The sequence below is a fragment of the Schistocerca gregaria genome, chromosome X (genome assembly GCF_023897955.1).
Source record: "Schistocerca gregaria isolate iqSchGreg1 chromosome X, iqSchGreg1.2, whole genome shotgun sequence".
Classification (NCBI taxonomy): Eukaryota; Metazoa; Arthropoda; class Insecta; order Orthoptera; family Acrididae; genus Schistocerca; species Schistocerca gregaria.
In genome coordinates this window covers 167151460-167167392 of record NC_064931.1, presented here as the reverse complement: position 1 = coordinate 167167392, position 15933 = coordinate 167151460, and positions in this window count along the sequence as shown.

The window sequence follows — 15933 nt, the reverse complement described above, 5'->3', positions numbered from 1 at the left end:
GGTCAGTGATATGGGTCTGTAGTTCAATGGGTTACTCCTATTTCCTTTCTTGAATATTTGTGTGGCCTGTGCTTATTTCCAGTCTTTAGGAACAGACCTTTCGTCAAGTGAGTGGTTGTATACAATTGCTAAGAAAAGCGCTATTGTGCCTGCATACTCTGAAAGGAACCTGAGTGGTATACTCTACCCTCCCCTCCTTCTACCCCCAAGAACTAACTGATGTCAAACAACCAGGAACAGAAGTTGCTGTGGTGACATCACACCAAGCCTCAGTCTAATCACCAACAGCATGAGATGCCTCAAAAGATTGAGAAATATTAAACACTTCAGCCAAAAATAGATTATCAGACTGTAGTCTGTGTTGATGCCCCTCCTTTCTGGAGCCAATCAAATGGTGGCTTCACAGACCATAGAATCAGCATGTGAATCCTGACAAGCATCAGTAACAAACTGATATTTGCAACTGAGGCTGTAGGACTGATGGGGTTATTTATGTCAACAATAGAACTCAAAATGTGCCGCAATTACATGCATGCACTTTTGGTGATAACTGGAGAAATTACACACTTACATATTTCATCAAAGAAAGTGATGATGATGGTTCCTGGAGTGGGACAAGATGGAACAACAACTGGTAAATTTGAGGGGAAACCCAAGAAGTGAACAAAGCCTTAAACATGATTGCACTGGTGCCTCCAGAAACAAAGTGGTGTTAACTAAGCCACTTCTAATGAGCCAATTGTCTTCAGACACAACACCATAATGGGGAAAGGGTAGTGGTTATGCTGACAATGTAGAAGCCTACCTACACAGGCAGTGTGGCAGACAAATTTGTGGTAGCAACTGAAAGGGCCTCCTTTTCCTAAAGGAGAGGTTTCAGCACTGCTTGCATGGACATGAGAAGTGACAGAAAAACCAAATACACTGAGCGCAATGAAGTGAACACCACAGTCAACACCAATTGCATCATAATGTTAGACATAAACAATAGGGCGGCCCAAAGAACAATGTTTATTTATACATGTACAAGTAAACAACAAACATAGAAATGGGGAGAATGTTGGGAGAACAGAAGAGGCTCTCTCCTGAAACTGCAGAGTATGCAATAGGAACATTTTGATTGGGGAACAGGAAAGGAAAATCTATGCCCTTCAGACACAATCTGAGGGAGAAAGGAAGGAACTCATTAGGATCAAGGGAGATAGGGGGAGGAGGGTGGCTGGGAAGTGACAGCTGGTAAGAGGATAGGAAGAAACAGAATGCGATCTGACAGTTTTATCATCAACAGCAAAAACAGGCATCTACCACTACCAGAGTTATGTGGAGAAGAGCCGCAGGTAGAACGAGGAGCAGGAAATATGTAGCACACGTCAACCAAGGCCAAGAAGCCTAGGAATGTACAAAGTGTTAGGAAGAAGACAGTGCTGCTGCTAGTTAGTAGCCATGGTGTAGGCCCTCAGTTAAAGGAAAGTTTAAGGGCAGCGTACCAGGCCACCAGTATCTTCAAGTCAAATGCAGGGCTAAGTCATTTGGTAGAGGATCTCGGGTCTTCATGTAAGGACTTTACAGAAGAGGACTATGTAGCGATAGTGGGTGGGATGGGGCATATGACATAGGTGGTGACTTGGACAAGATAGCTACCCTGACTCATGGCACCAACGTATACTTTGTTGAGCTGTTCCTGCTACATGATGAACCACACCTTGATGGAGCTGTGAGGTGAATCAATGTGGGGTTAAGAATGGCTCTGAGGACAGCCACCTTTGCTCATGTGCCTCTGCTGCTCATCGGGATTATCAACAGATGGGGTTTCACTAGGCATGGCCTGCACCTTAACAGGACTGGGAAGGGAATATTGGTACAGCTGATTCATGAAAGTATAGGTAGTGGATCTTGGGCCACACATGGTCAAATAACTGTCATCATAGGTAAGAAAAGTAGGTCTTTTTTAGAATAAATCCAGACACCAGGTTCCCCTCATAAAGATTATCTAAAGCAGTTTAAAAAATACTGAAACAATCACTCACAAGACATATTTTAACACTTCGAATATCACACATACCAGATGTTGCAAAGAAAAATAAACCATTGGAAAAAGTAACATAAGACATTTCATAGACTTAAAAATTCTCCATCAAAACATGCAATCAATAAAAATTAAAATACAGCTATTAGAAGTTGAGCTCCAATCTTTGAACTGCACAGTAGTTTGTATTACTGAGCACTGGTGTAGAGACACAGAAATCGAATATGTGGTATTATCATTGTATGAAAGGGCAACTACTTCAAGGGGTGGAGGATCATGCATTTATATTAGAAAAGGAATACAGTTCAAATGAAGACATGACCTCAGTACAGTAAGTGAAGACAAACACTTTGAAATAGCAGCTACTGAATTAACAGGGCTTGATATCACCAAGAAATTAATGCTTTTGTGTGAGTATAAATCTCTAAGTAGTAGTGTGGACATTATTTTCAGTAAATTAACAGAAGGTCTAGATGAATTCTCAAGTGCAAAGGTCAACATAATTCTGTGTGGGGACATTAACATCAACACTAGTATCATAGATGAATCCAGCAGCACCTTTATAAACATCCTTCAAAGTTTTGTCATGTCCCTATTGGTCAATAGTGCAACAAGGGTTACTACAATGACTACATCAGTAATTGGCCATGTGGTCACAAATATGGACAGGGAAAAATGTGATTTTGCTGTAAAAGATCTCAAACTATCAGACAATCTCTGTCAAATAACAGTAGTAAAAATCAGCCATCGATCATTACCTAAACTCCAAGCCTACAAACAAGATCTATCAAAAATCAAAATAAATGATTTTTCAAAAGAACTAGAAAAACAAAGCTGGGATGCAGTGTATAAGGAAACCAATGTGAATATGAAATTCTCTAAATTCTCTAAATTCTCGAAATTTCCATAAGTATCCATGACTGTATCAACATCTCACAAAAACAGATGGATGACAGCAGGTATTAAGAAGTCCTCCCAAACACTTAAACACCTCAATTCCAAGAAAAATATTTGCAATCATCCAGAATTCTTAAATTTCTATCATAGATACAAAAAGATCTATAAGAATGTGCTGATTGCTGCAGAAAAGTCATTTAATGATAAAATAATATATAATGCAGAGAATAAAAGCAAAGCAGTCTTGGATGTTATATAAAAAAAAAGGAAATGGAGAGAGGCAAACAAATGCAGAATAACATACTGCGAAGGGAGCAGGATAAGGTAATAAATGCTCCACAACACTTAGCAAACTTTATAAATGAGCATTTTTTAAGTATTGCAGACAAGTTACAGCAAACATTCCCCAAAACAAATATAACACCTGTCAATAATGTTTCACTTAATACAATGATGTTCCTTCCAACCACAGAGAATGAAGTCAGTAAAACAATTCAAAAACTAAAAAATAAAAAGTCAGCTGACTTAGATGAAGTACCCATGTGTGTACTGAAACAATGTATAGGGATTATACAAGGCCCGTTAACAAATGTAATAAATGAATCCTTCACATCAGGGACAGTTCCAGAGCAGTTAAAACGGGTAAGAGTTGTACCTTTGCTTAAGAAATCTAATGCAGAAGACATAGAAAATTGCCAGCCCATTTCCCTGCTGTTAGCATTCTCAAAAATAATAGAAGCAATTATGAAAGACAGATTAATGAATTACCTGAATAAATACAGTCTTTTAAGTGAATCACAATTTGATTTACAAAGTGGCAAAAATAGGAAGTCAGCCATAGAAGAATTCACAAAAGTTGTACTTGATGCTCTTGATAAAGATGAGTATGTCACCCTGCATGGAATACACGTTTATAGGAGAAAAGCCATCATTTGTAGGAACCCCACTCTACATTTGTGTTGTGGAGTGCGTCCTTTCTTGTGAATAATAATCTAAGACATTCATGTGACACTAAAATCATTCATCTGTGTTTGTTTATGGAATTTCATATAGGATCAGTCCTAAATTTTTTAACCCTCACCACTGATTTCTTTTTGACCCTTTCACTTTATCACAAGTGTTCCTCCCTTTCCTGGCTGTACTATCAACAGAGCATTAAAATTTGAAAGCAAATGGGAATGTACATAGGTCTTTTTACCAGTATTCCATATTCCATTAGTTTTTACATAAAATGGTACTTTAGATTATCACCAGCAGAGGTCCACTTATGACACATAACTTGATTATATCAGTGCCCACATTTGGTAAACTGAAGAAATCAGATTTCTCTTGTAGATGTCTATTCAATTCTGCTGTTCAATACAGACCAAAACATAGTACTTGGCTTTCTCTTAATAATTTTAAATGCAGCAAAATTCAGTGTTTCAAATGGTTAATTATCACATTTGTTCCAGTATACTGATGTGCCAAGCACATTACAGCCCATAATTCAGGCTGCCCACTTGCTACAGGCTCCTAAGCTGGACGAGAATATTCAGGATGTATGCAATATGTGTGATAAACTTTCAATGTTGCAGGTATGTATTCAAAATTAACTGTATCATTGTTTAAAATTGGTGTCAGTTATAACTAATCATGTGCAAAATTAATAAATCAGATTGCCCATTGTGATGGTTCTTACATAGTAATGCATCCACTCATGTTCAAGACTGGTTTATATACCATATGGGTTAGGAAGACACATATTTATAAAGACTTGTGAGCTACAGTTGTTTTTTCATTAAAGTAATTCTCATTTCTTGTTGCTTCATATGTATATTGTACAGCAACTGATGATGCAATTCTCTGCAGATTGAATAGGTTGTTCCAGCTTATGTGCTCGTAGTAATTTGTGGATGGCTCCAACCAGTGTTGGTGTCAGTGAGGAATTGAATTAGCCTGCACAGCAGCACCTTGTAACCTGACAACTACAATTGGGGCACATTATGTTATTGTCAACAACAAATTTGGAGTGTTACATTAGCTAAAAGATGCAGGAAACAAAGGAAATAAATAATAAGGAAATCTATTAATAGTATGTAATATGTTCATTGGGCTTCTGAAGTTGAGGTTTTTCCATATTAAAAGGAAATATTGAGAATCAAAGAGTCTGCAGTGTGCATCGTAATCTCATAAAGAAAACTCCTTTCTTTGCTTTGTTCTCTTGCTATGGACAAAAAAAGTGATCACATCAGTATATATACCCAAACATGCACATGATCATGACCATATTTTTGTATAGGTTGCAAAACATTTTTGCTGTAACGAAAAATCCCACTATGACGAAGTCAGTGTGCTGTGGTATCTTTCTTTCAGTGAAGTTAGAAATACTAGATTCACAGATTGTAACTTTGGTAATGGTGACAGACCATGGAATGAAACCAGGAAAGGGTTGCTGAATAATTTAATTTCCATTTCCAAAATATTAAGCTCCTGCAGTCCCCATTCTAAAGACATGCTGAACTGGTTTATCTTGACTTGGTAATCAGTAAAATTAGTAATCTTATAGAAGCCAGGTGACCCAAAAATGTTAAATTGCAGTTTCTCATTTGTGTCTCAAACATTGCTTTTCCAAGAACACTCAGATTTTGTTTTGCACATCAACCATTTAATTCTCCATCCACTGCAGTAAGAATTTCAATTGTTCAGATGTATTTTTATGTCTGCCAGGAATGCTAGCTCCGATAAACATTTAAAATCTTTCAGGTATTACTCTTCTTTCCCTATCTCTTTGTAAAAAGGAAAAGCTTGCTCACAAATGTGAAAGTAGTTAACAAGTTACCAATCAAGCTAAGTGTAGTGTGGTTAGGTATGTCCTCATACTTCGCATCCATATCTTTCTCCTACCATGGTTGCCATATCTAAGTTCCAGCGAGTTGCAATTTGTTGGGAAGGGAAACTCCTTAAATTCTCTGCAACTCCTTTGGAAACAAATATTATGCATGTGCTACCACACTTATTCCTACAATAAACTTTATTTTTCAGCCGTAACCCTCTTGATATTGTGCTTTTAAGTCTGTTAGATCCAAGTGTACTTTGCCCTCTATCTGCTCCTAATGCATTGCATGGGAGCATGTACAAGGGTGTGCTGAAAAGGTATGCCTCCAAGTTTTTTATACATAAGTTCTTAATGCATTTTAAATAAAGCACATGTTATTAACATTCTACATGTTTATTCTTCATTTCTATAAATTTGCAGCCCTCTGCCATGAGAGGTCTCTGAACTGTAGCATGTAACATGGTGCTGAGTAATGTAACTATTTCAGTGGATGAGAAACAGCATGCTAAAATCAGATTGTGGGTTAGAAGAGTTTGTCCACACATGTAGCACCTGCTCCTTTAGTATGACAAAGGTAGATCACAAATTAGCACTGTGACATCTGCAACAATCGTCCACCTTTGATTCACTGTCATCTATCATCCTCCATACAATTCCAACTTGCCAAAATCAAATGTTCATTTTTCCAAAACTTAAAGAACAACTACAAATATGTTACGTTGACAATGATAAAGTGGTACAAGCCAAGGTGAGGTTCTGGCTCCATCAACCAAGTCAAATATTCTGCAATGACTGTACCAAGAATTTGTCGTCTCGGGGGGAAAATGTGTTACCAGGATGAGTATGCTGAGAATAATGATACAGACTGCTAAGAACATATGTTTTATTTAAGAATCTTAGAGTTTTCATGTCGATAATTCAGAGGCATTGCTTTTCAGGATGTCTTCGTACAATCATGTTGTATGGTATACATATTGGCAAAATTAAATACTTAGTGACATACACAGCACTGCAGGCATCCATCTATATTAGTAAATGGAATTGTCTGCTCCTGTGACAAAGACATGGGGCTTTCATGGCTAACGATATCTGCCATTGTCAGTATCACAACACAAATGTGTTGACATTTGTTATGTCAGATATGGTGACATGATACTTGCAGAAAGAATATCATCAGAATTTTATGCACTCGAAGTCTTAATGAGTATCAGCTGTTGTCTCTGAATTGTGTAACTATTTGTAGGTACAATTAGTTCTTCCTTCTGAAATTCTTCTTTGAGAAACAGTTTTATCTGTCTCCATTTTATCAGATACTGAAGTTAAGGGAAAGTTGACATCCTTACAAAACTTGACATTTTAGTACATAACTCATACATAATCATTGAAAATGTAGTAGTAGTAGTAGTAGTAGTAGTAGTAGTAGTAGTAGTACAGCCATTAATTGAAATGAATATTTCTTCTGTAGTTACTACTGCATTTTATTTTTTATGGTTCTAACTGCTACACATCTTTTTCAGATAATCAAAATACTCAATATGTATACAACCATTGATGAATCTGAAGAATGTGTTCCTGTCAGCTTTATTCACAGAATACAGGCCAAGCTCCTGGAAAGAAGTGAACCGCAGAAACAGGTACGGAGAAATGAGAGCAAATTGCTGCTTTTTCAATGTTTCATAACTACTGAACATTTTAGAGAAATTGTTAGACATCTATAAACCATGTAATGTGTTGCATTTTCTACAATGACAAAGGTATCACAATTAGCCTTCTTCATTTTAATTCTGCTCAGCAGTATGATGTTTTTGTAGTCCAATGAAAAATTAATTAGTCCTGGAGAGTTCTTTGAGAGGGGTATTCCATTTCCTGACTGACCACCTCAATAGCTTTGACAGTGACATCTCCCACAGAGTCATCCCTGACCTATACTATTACTCACTATCTAGTATTTTGTGTGTCATATCACTGATCAGCAAGATGGTTGAATGATAAGACATCCCATCAATTCCCTAAGGATGACAGCTGAAAGTTTGTTAGCTACATAGGTTTAGGCTGTTTTTGTTTATAATATACTTATTTGTGAATGCCATATATCCATATTCAACCCCATCTAACTGTTTACCCTTTGCAGATTGTAAGTACCTAATAAATATTAAAGATTTAGAAAGAATGGTATGATGTTTAACAGTCTCTGCAGTACCCTAGCTGTTAAATTGCTGTGCTAGTGTATCATTACCAAAAGACAAAAAAACATTTTTCAGCACCTTCATACCTATAGATATGTATGGGTAAGAATTCTACAGTAGCAGGAAGTGGAAGAATAAGCCATTGGGAAGAAAAAATATTTACCATGAAACAAATCAATTAGCAAAATAAAAGCAGTCTGAAAATGCATATCCGTGTAACCAAAAACTGCTGCTGGGTAACACGGAAGACTGTATTCCTGAAGTCTGTCTGTCTCTTCAGTGGCAACCGTCCTGTGGTCCAGAGTAGTTTCTCCTTCCATAGTTAAAAACTTCCCCTTCATAAGTGTTGCAGCAGGAATCTTTGAAGAACATAGGAAACTAGTCCTGTACTTTCGCTATTGAGTAGGAGGGGTATGCCACCACAATGGTTACATGATCTGCCCAAGTCTCCCCCTCCCTCTTGGCCCCCCTCCCCCTCCCTCTTGGCCCCCCTCCCCCTCCCTCTTGGCCCCCCTCCCCCTCCCTCTTGGCCCCCCCTCCCCCTCCCTCTTGGCCCCCCTCCCCCTCCCTCTCCCTCTTGGCCCCCCTCCCCCTCCCTCTCCCTCTTGGCCCCCCTCCCCCTCCCTCTCCCTCTTGGCCCCCCTCCCCCTCCCTCTCCCTCTTGGCCCCCCTCCCCCTCCCTCTCCCTCTTGGCCCCCCTCCCCCTCCCTCTTGGCCCCCCTCCCCCTCCCACTTGGCCCCCCCTCCCCCTCCCTCTTGGGCCCCCCCTGCCCCTCCCTCTTCCATGCCTGCAAATCCGTCCCATGACATTTTTTTCGACGTCTCCTTGGATTTAGGGTATGCTGACCGCCCTTCCTCCCTACTACCACCGGCAGTCCACTTCCGTCAACTGCTTCATTCTCTTTCCTTCCACTTTCCTAAAACTTTCTTGTAAACTAGGGGTACAGCACCACCTTGGCTCCGGCTCCGGACCTGCCTGCTCCATGCTCTATGCGCACAAATGAAGGTTACCACATACATCGTTTGGTGTTGGGAGTGACTATATAGTTGGCGACACCCCAAATCTGCCTATATTGATGGCGACACCCCAAATAGATTTCGGCTTCCCGACCAGTGTTCGGTTTATACTGCAGAGCTTTATGCTGTTCTCCAGGCTGTCCAACACATCTGTCACCATCAGTAGAGACAGTATGTTATCTGCTCAAATTCTCTCAGCTCTCTCCTCAGTCTCAAAGCTCTCTACCCTGTCCACCCTCTGGTCCCCCAGATTCAGGACTGCCTCCACTTGCTCCACTTGAGGGGTGTCTCTGTGGCTTTCCTCTGGATCCCAGGACATATTGGTATCTGTGGAAATAAGGTGGCCGATATAGCGGCAATGGCTGCAGTCTCTCTTCTTCGGCCAGCTATTTGCATGATTCCCTTCTCCGATCTATGGAGTGTTTTATGTCGTTGTGTTGCTCTTTTATGGCTCGCACACTTCCCAATAATTAAGTGCAGGATTTGAAGTCTCCGCCCTGTGCTTGGACCTCTTCCTCTCGAACTCGTCATCGGGAGGAGGTAATTTTAACTAGACTCTGGATAGGGCAGTCTTTTTAGCCATTGACACCTTTTAAGCGGCGATCCTCCCCCACTCTGTCCCCACTGCTTTCAACTGTGGATGGTGGGACACCTTTTACTTGAGTGCCCCTATTTTACTTTGTTAAGCGCCCATCTACAGCTGTCAAGTCATTTATCTTCCATTTTAGCAGATGACACGCGATCAGCCGATCGTATTCTCGAGTTCATTAGTGCGAGAGAGATGTCAGTAATTTTAAGCTCATTTTGGGGACAAACAACCCCCCTTCTACAGTGGTTTTTTAAGCTTTCCTTCTGTTTTTTAAGCTTTCCTTCTGTTTTTTAAGCTTTCCTTCTGTTTTTTAAGCTTTCCTTCTGTTTTTTAAGCTTTCCTTCTGTTTTTTAAGCTTTCCTTCTGTTTTTTAAGCTTTTCTTCTGTTTTTTAAGCTTTTCTTCTGTTTTTAAGCTTTTCTTCTGTTTTTGGTTTCTCCACTTTTTTGTTTTGCTCCCATTGCTGCTGGTTTCCAGTTTCGTTTTTTAGCTTTTCCTAAGTCACAGACAGGGCGCTAATGACTGTAGTAGTTTTGCGCCCTAAAACCATAACAAACCAAAAAAAAAAAAGATGAGAGCCATATTCGCCTCGGTATTTAGTCTGTAGCCGAATAGACAGGGACTCCTCTCTACCTACGAAGCCTCAAATTTTTTTGAACATCTTGAGGATAAGCCTGGGGAAGTGGCAGCACTGTGCAAGGAGAGCAGTGGTGCAGTCTTGATTCAGACAACATCCCCAGCCCAATCATGGGCGTTACTCACTTCTGACCAGCTGCATGATATACGTGTTTCCATCACTCCCCATAAAAACTTCAACATGGTCCAGCGGATTATTTTCCATCACAATCTCCTCTTGCAATCTGATGATGAGCTATGTGGCAATCTAGATTGGCGGAGTGTTTATTTCATCTAGTGTGTTTACAGGGAACCCAAAGACAACAGGGTTGTGCCTTCATCTTGACCATGAAATGATTCATTGCCTGAAAGGTCTAGGTGATGGTTTACCGCTGTGATGATAAATCATACATCCCTCCCCCTATGCGGTGCTTTAAGTTCTGGAAATTCAGGCAAGTGTTCTCACTGCATTTCGAGTGTCACATGTCAAGACTGCGGACATCCACTGCAAGCAGATACTCCCTGTGCTGCTCCTACCACATGTATCAACTGTGGAGAGCAGCACTCCCCCTGCTCACCAGACTGCACAGTACTCCAAAAGGAGCGAAAAATCATGTAATACAAGACCTTGGACCGGTTGACTTACTAAGAGGCTAAACATAAATTTGATCGATTACACCCCATTTAGTTTATGTCCACGTGTTGCTGCTACATTACAATCGCCATCACAAGTACCAGCCATTCCACACTCACTGCGCCATGAACAGGTGGCCCTCCAGAATACATCTGCCCCCTAGGTGGTAGGGGGAAAAATCTCCGTTTGTTTCTCCCATAGTACCTACTTCGGGAGCAAGGCCCCCCCAAATGCAGGGGACATCAGTCCCCTCCCTCCAGCCAGAGAAGCAACAGGCTCCCCAGCTCCTCAAATGCAGAAGGGGTCCTTTGTTACCCTCTCTCCCAAGGTCTCTACTAATGACACAGGGGACACACACACACACACACCAGTGGCTAAAGGAGCCAAAAGCTGCTGTATGAAGAGCTTCTCGGTCTTCCTCCGTGCCTGAAGCTACTTCAGAGAAGTACTCCCAGCCAGCCCCTAAAGAGAAGCAAGAAGGCAAGCAAGCAAAGAAGTTTGCTAAGAAGACGGACCCTCCAGTGACCAATTATGCACCTGCGGTTGAGGTGGATATTTCACCATCCCCTAAGGACCTGGATCTCACTGACACATCATCCACAACAGGAATGGATACAAATACTTAATTGGTGGGAGCAGGTAACCCTGAGGCGTAACCTGCCTCCTTGCAAGCTTCATGCCTTTCCCACCTCACGATATTGTCGTGCTCCAGTGGAATTGCTGCGCTTTTTCCACCACTTGGCTGAGCTATGGCAACTGTTAAGCTTTACACCTGCTTTCTGCATTGCCCTCCAGGAACCTTGGTTCCTGGCAATGTGAGCCCCTAACCTCCATCGCTGTAGGGATATTACAAGAACAGTAGTGCCTATAATAGTGTGTCAGGTAGAGTTTGTGTCTATGTCCTGAACTCAGTATGCAGTGAACCTGAGCCCCTTCAAACCCCTCTTTAAGCTGTGGCTGTCAGGAAAAGGACGACACAGGAAATAACTGCCTGCAACATATATCTTCCTCCAGATGGTGCAGTACCCCTGAACACATTGGCTGCACTGATTCATCAACTTCCTAAACCTTTCCTACTTTTGGGAGATTTTAACGGTCATATCTCCTAATGGGGATGGCACTGTGCTTACTGGCCGAGGTAGAGATGTCAAAACTTTCCTGTCTTAACTCAACCTCTGCCTCTTAAATACTGGGCCCCCACACATTTCAGTGTGGCTCATGGCACTTACTCGGCCATTGATTTATCCCTCTGCAGCCCAGGACTTGTCCTACCTGTCCACTGGAGAGCCCACGACGACTTGTGTAGTAGTGACCACTTTCCCATCTTACTGGACGTCCAACAAGATGGGCTTTAAACAAGGTAGACTGGGAAGCTTTCACTTCTGCTGTCACCACTGAATCTCCCCCACAAGGTGCCATTGATGGGGTAGTTCAGCAGGTCACTATAACCATCGTTTCTGCGGCGGAAAACACAATTCCTTGTTCTTTAGGTTTCAGGGACCGCTCCAGATTTTTATCCTAAATTTCCTATCGTTACGTACTTTCCGTGTGCAATTTGGCACGTCCCATAGTTCCCCCATATCCCAGAGAATGGGATCCTGCAGGGCTCTGTACTGACTGTATCTCTCTTTTTAGTGGCTATTAACAGTCTAGCAGCAGCTGTTGGGCATTGCTCTCACCTTCTCTGTATGCAGACAACTTAGCATTTCATACTGGCCCTCCACTAGTGGAGGGCCAACAGGGAGCCATCCACAAGGTGCAGTCAAGGGCTGTAGCCCACTGCTTCCAGTTTTCAGCTGCGAAGTCATGCATCATGCACTTCAGTCAGTGCCGTACCATTCGTCCAGATCTTTAACTTATTGATGATCCACTCACTTTAGAGGAGACATATAGATTCTTAAGACTGGCTTTCTTATGCCTGACACGTAGCTTCCTCATCTTCATCAGCTGAAACGGAAGTGCTGGCAGCTGCTGCCTGTGGAACACCAACTGTGATGCAGATTGACCTATGCTGCTGCAGCTCTATACAGACCTTGTTCAATCCTGCCTTGAATATGGGAGTCTGGTTTATGGTTCACCGGTGCCTTCAGCATTACGTTTACTCGACCCAGTACACCATCATGGCGGTAAACTAGCAATGGGAGCTGTTAGGATGAGTCCTTAGGACGAGGCGTGCACAGGGGTTCATTGCCACATTGGAAGCCCAGGTCAGGGCTTACAAGTGCAGTTTTCTCTGATCTCTTCTGTCTGAAGTGGAGGCCTTGCCTTTACCACCTATACTTGAGGTCTATTCACATACAAGTCCATGGTGTACAACTAGGCCAAAGCTTTGCCTGAACCTATCACATGACCCTAATAAATACAAATTTTAGTGGTAGTTGCGTTCACTAGTAATTCATAAGAAATATAAACTGTCCTTAACAGTGAGTGTACAGATCAGTAAACAATACAAGGCAAACAAATGTGATTATCATATGTTAAGGATGGGATGCAAAAGTTGACATGTAGCTATAGGAGTACTAAAACTCAAGCAGTTTAACTTCAGCCAGGTATGTTTTGAGGAGATTCAACAAATACATAAAAATAAAGTGTGAATGCTCTTCACCAATGTGAGGAATTAATGTACAGTGTTTCCTGTTCAGTGCTATTTGGTGATTATGACCTATATGTATTACAAAAAGCTGTAGATGTTTCGTGTTTATTCAGGACCCCAGGGCAATACTCTATTCAAATACATTCATGAAATCATTAACATGCTGACTGATGAGCTCGTTTCCACATTATTTCATTTGATTGGCAAGCATCAAGTATAAAAGTATAATTTCAGCATTCAACAATGACGAAATCAAAGTATGCGTTGATTGCCAGACATAGTCAAACACACCAGGAGTTTCTTTGATTACAACACCTGCAAAGAAAATTCTTGTGACGAGATCCATTTCAGACTACACATGCTTATGATACATGAGAGATTTCATGGCTCTCGCAGAAACAAACCAAGACTCAATAAATCCAGTGACCATGGAGTCCAGGGAACTGGTCCACCATGGCCAATCAATTGATGTAGGAAAGACCTGTTCAAACACCTAGGAATAGCCAATCCAAAATGAGCATGCACCCCATTACGCTGTGCCTCACATTTACTGTAGCATTTTCAAGCAAACTGGGAAGAACCTGTTCCAGAAATGTCTGACAATAAGTGGGATGGTAAAAGGCACTGCTCAACGAATCACTCACTCACTAAACCCAACCACATGTTAACTGTGAATTGATGATGTGCAATGTGGTGCCGCATGCCGTGGGCGTTTCCTGGTGCCCATAACTGCTCATTATGGTAAATGAATACACCATCTCCCCCAGAAGTTTGTCACAACATATATATAGTGGGTACATGGGTGTTTTGCTATGGAAGTGCACTGTTTCATGTTGTGTATTTTTTTCACCACTATTTGCATAACCTTGTTGCTCTTACAGGCCACATTGCTGATGGACACAAAATTCATGTTCCCAGTAAGATTTCCTTTTAAGCCATCAAAAATCAAGCTTGAAGATATAGAAGTACCAGAGGTCTTGAACCTACCAATGCTAAAGAAAGTTTAAATTTGTGAGAGTAGTGTTCATCAGGAAAACAGAAATGTGCCCTACTACAAGATTTACATAAATTTCCTTCTGGGTTCTGAAGTAATAAATGTAAAAATTATGATGAGTTACTTATTTAATGCTAAACAGTCATCAGCATCCTATAAATTCAAACTTCTTTATTCCTTCACTTTAATATTCATTTCATTCTTAATATTTTGTTATAATGTTAATCTACCTCCTTACAGTCTTTTTGTTCATCAAAAATATTATATATAAAATATCTTTTATAATTATTTAAAATGTTTGCAATTTGTGTACATATGGCTTTTGTTGAAATACATGGTTAATGTTTGGCTTTCATGTGTGAGTGGAGGGAGTGGGGGAGACGGGAAGGGGTGGAATTGTGTGTGTTTGGCTGTGTGGAATATCCTAATACATTGGCAACGACAAATATTTGTAGATGTAAAAGCAGATATGGTCATAACAACTTCTGTTTACTTGTAACACAACTGTCACTTCCCTCCTCTATCTGTGAAATAAAAACCTCATTCTACAAGTGAAAGGATGTGTATATACTATGTGGAGCAGGTTTTTAATCTCTCTTAATTCCCCACAATGATGGTTTATTTAAATGTCATGGCACTACTAGACTATTATTCCTTTTTGTTAAAAATTTTTCAAGAAAAATAGGGTTCAGGAGACAGAGAAATAAAAAGTTGTCATCTGACAGATCAGTAACCATGATGAAACTGATATAGATAACATACAGTCATTTTTCTTTCAAGGACATTTATTGTTCCTTCATATCCCCTCTTTTGCATGATATGAAAGAAAGAAAAACTTCAACCGTATCTTTGGTATTCTGTTTATCTCACAACCTTCATCCTCTTCTACTGCTTCTTCGCCATCATCTGTTCCTTATTAACACTTAGGTAAAATTGTATGATTAACTTCAGGATGATTTTGTTTTCCCTTTGCAGTCATTCGTCAGTGTCTGCCAACTAGGTATCTATTTTTTTTAGTGGCAAGTTACTTTCAGCCACTTATGAGTGCCAAATTACTTGGTTGTAATCATAATGTGGTTTATCTGTAAAGGAACAGTACAAATATAAGTAGGTGTCTGGAGGATATTATATGAAATTGGTTTCTGGCCAGTACTGCCCTGTAAATGAATATCAGATCTGCTATGTGCAAGTGATTTACAGATATGACTGGTTTTTAGTATCAATTTTGTAGTAGTTACTGCATGCATAATGGGCCTCCAGCAGGCCGTTGTTATTATTATTTAGCTAAAGCTTTCTATTCAGACTGTCAGTTCACATATATAAATGATAGATATAAATTTCATGTTAAAAGGTAAATTAGGAATTGCACCCTGTTAAGGGTATTTAAAAATTGATTGTCTGTTTCATTCCATATGGGTATCAGTCAGTATGGCCTCATTTTTTTTTAAACATCAGCTAAAATTTTCACAATATCCATATCAACCATACAAAAGAAATTACTGTGATGATGATAAAGAAATCAAGTTAACTTCTTTCTGTCTGTTCTCTGTATGTGTAAGTGATTT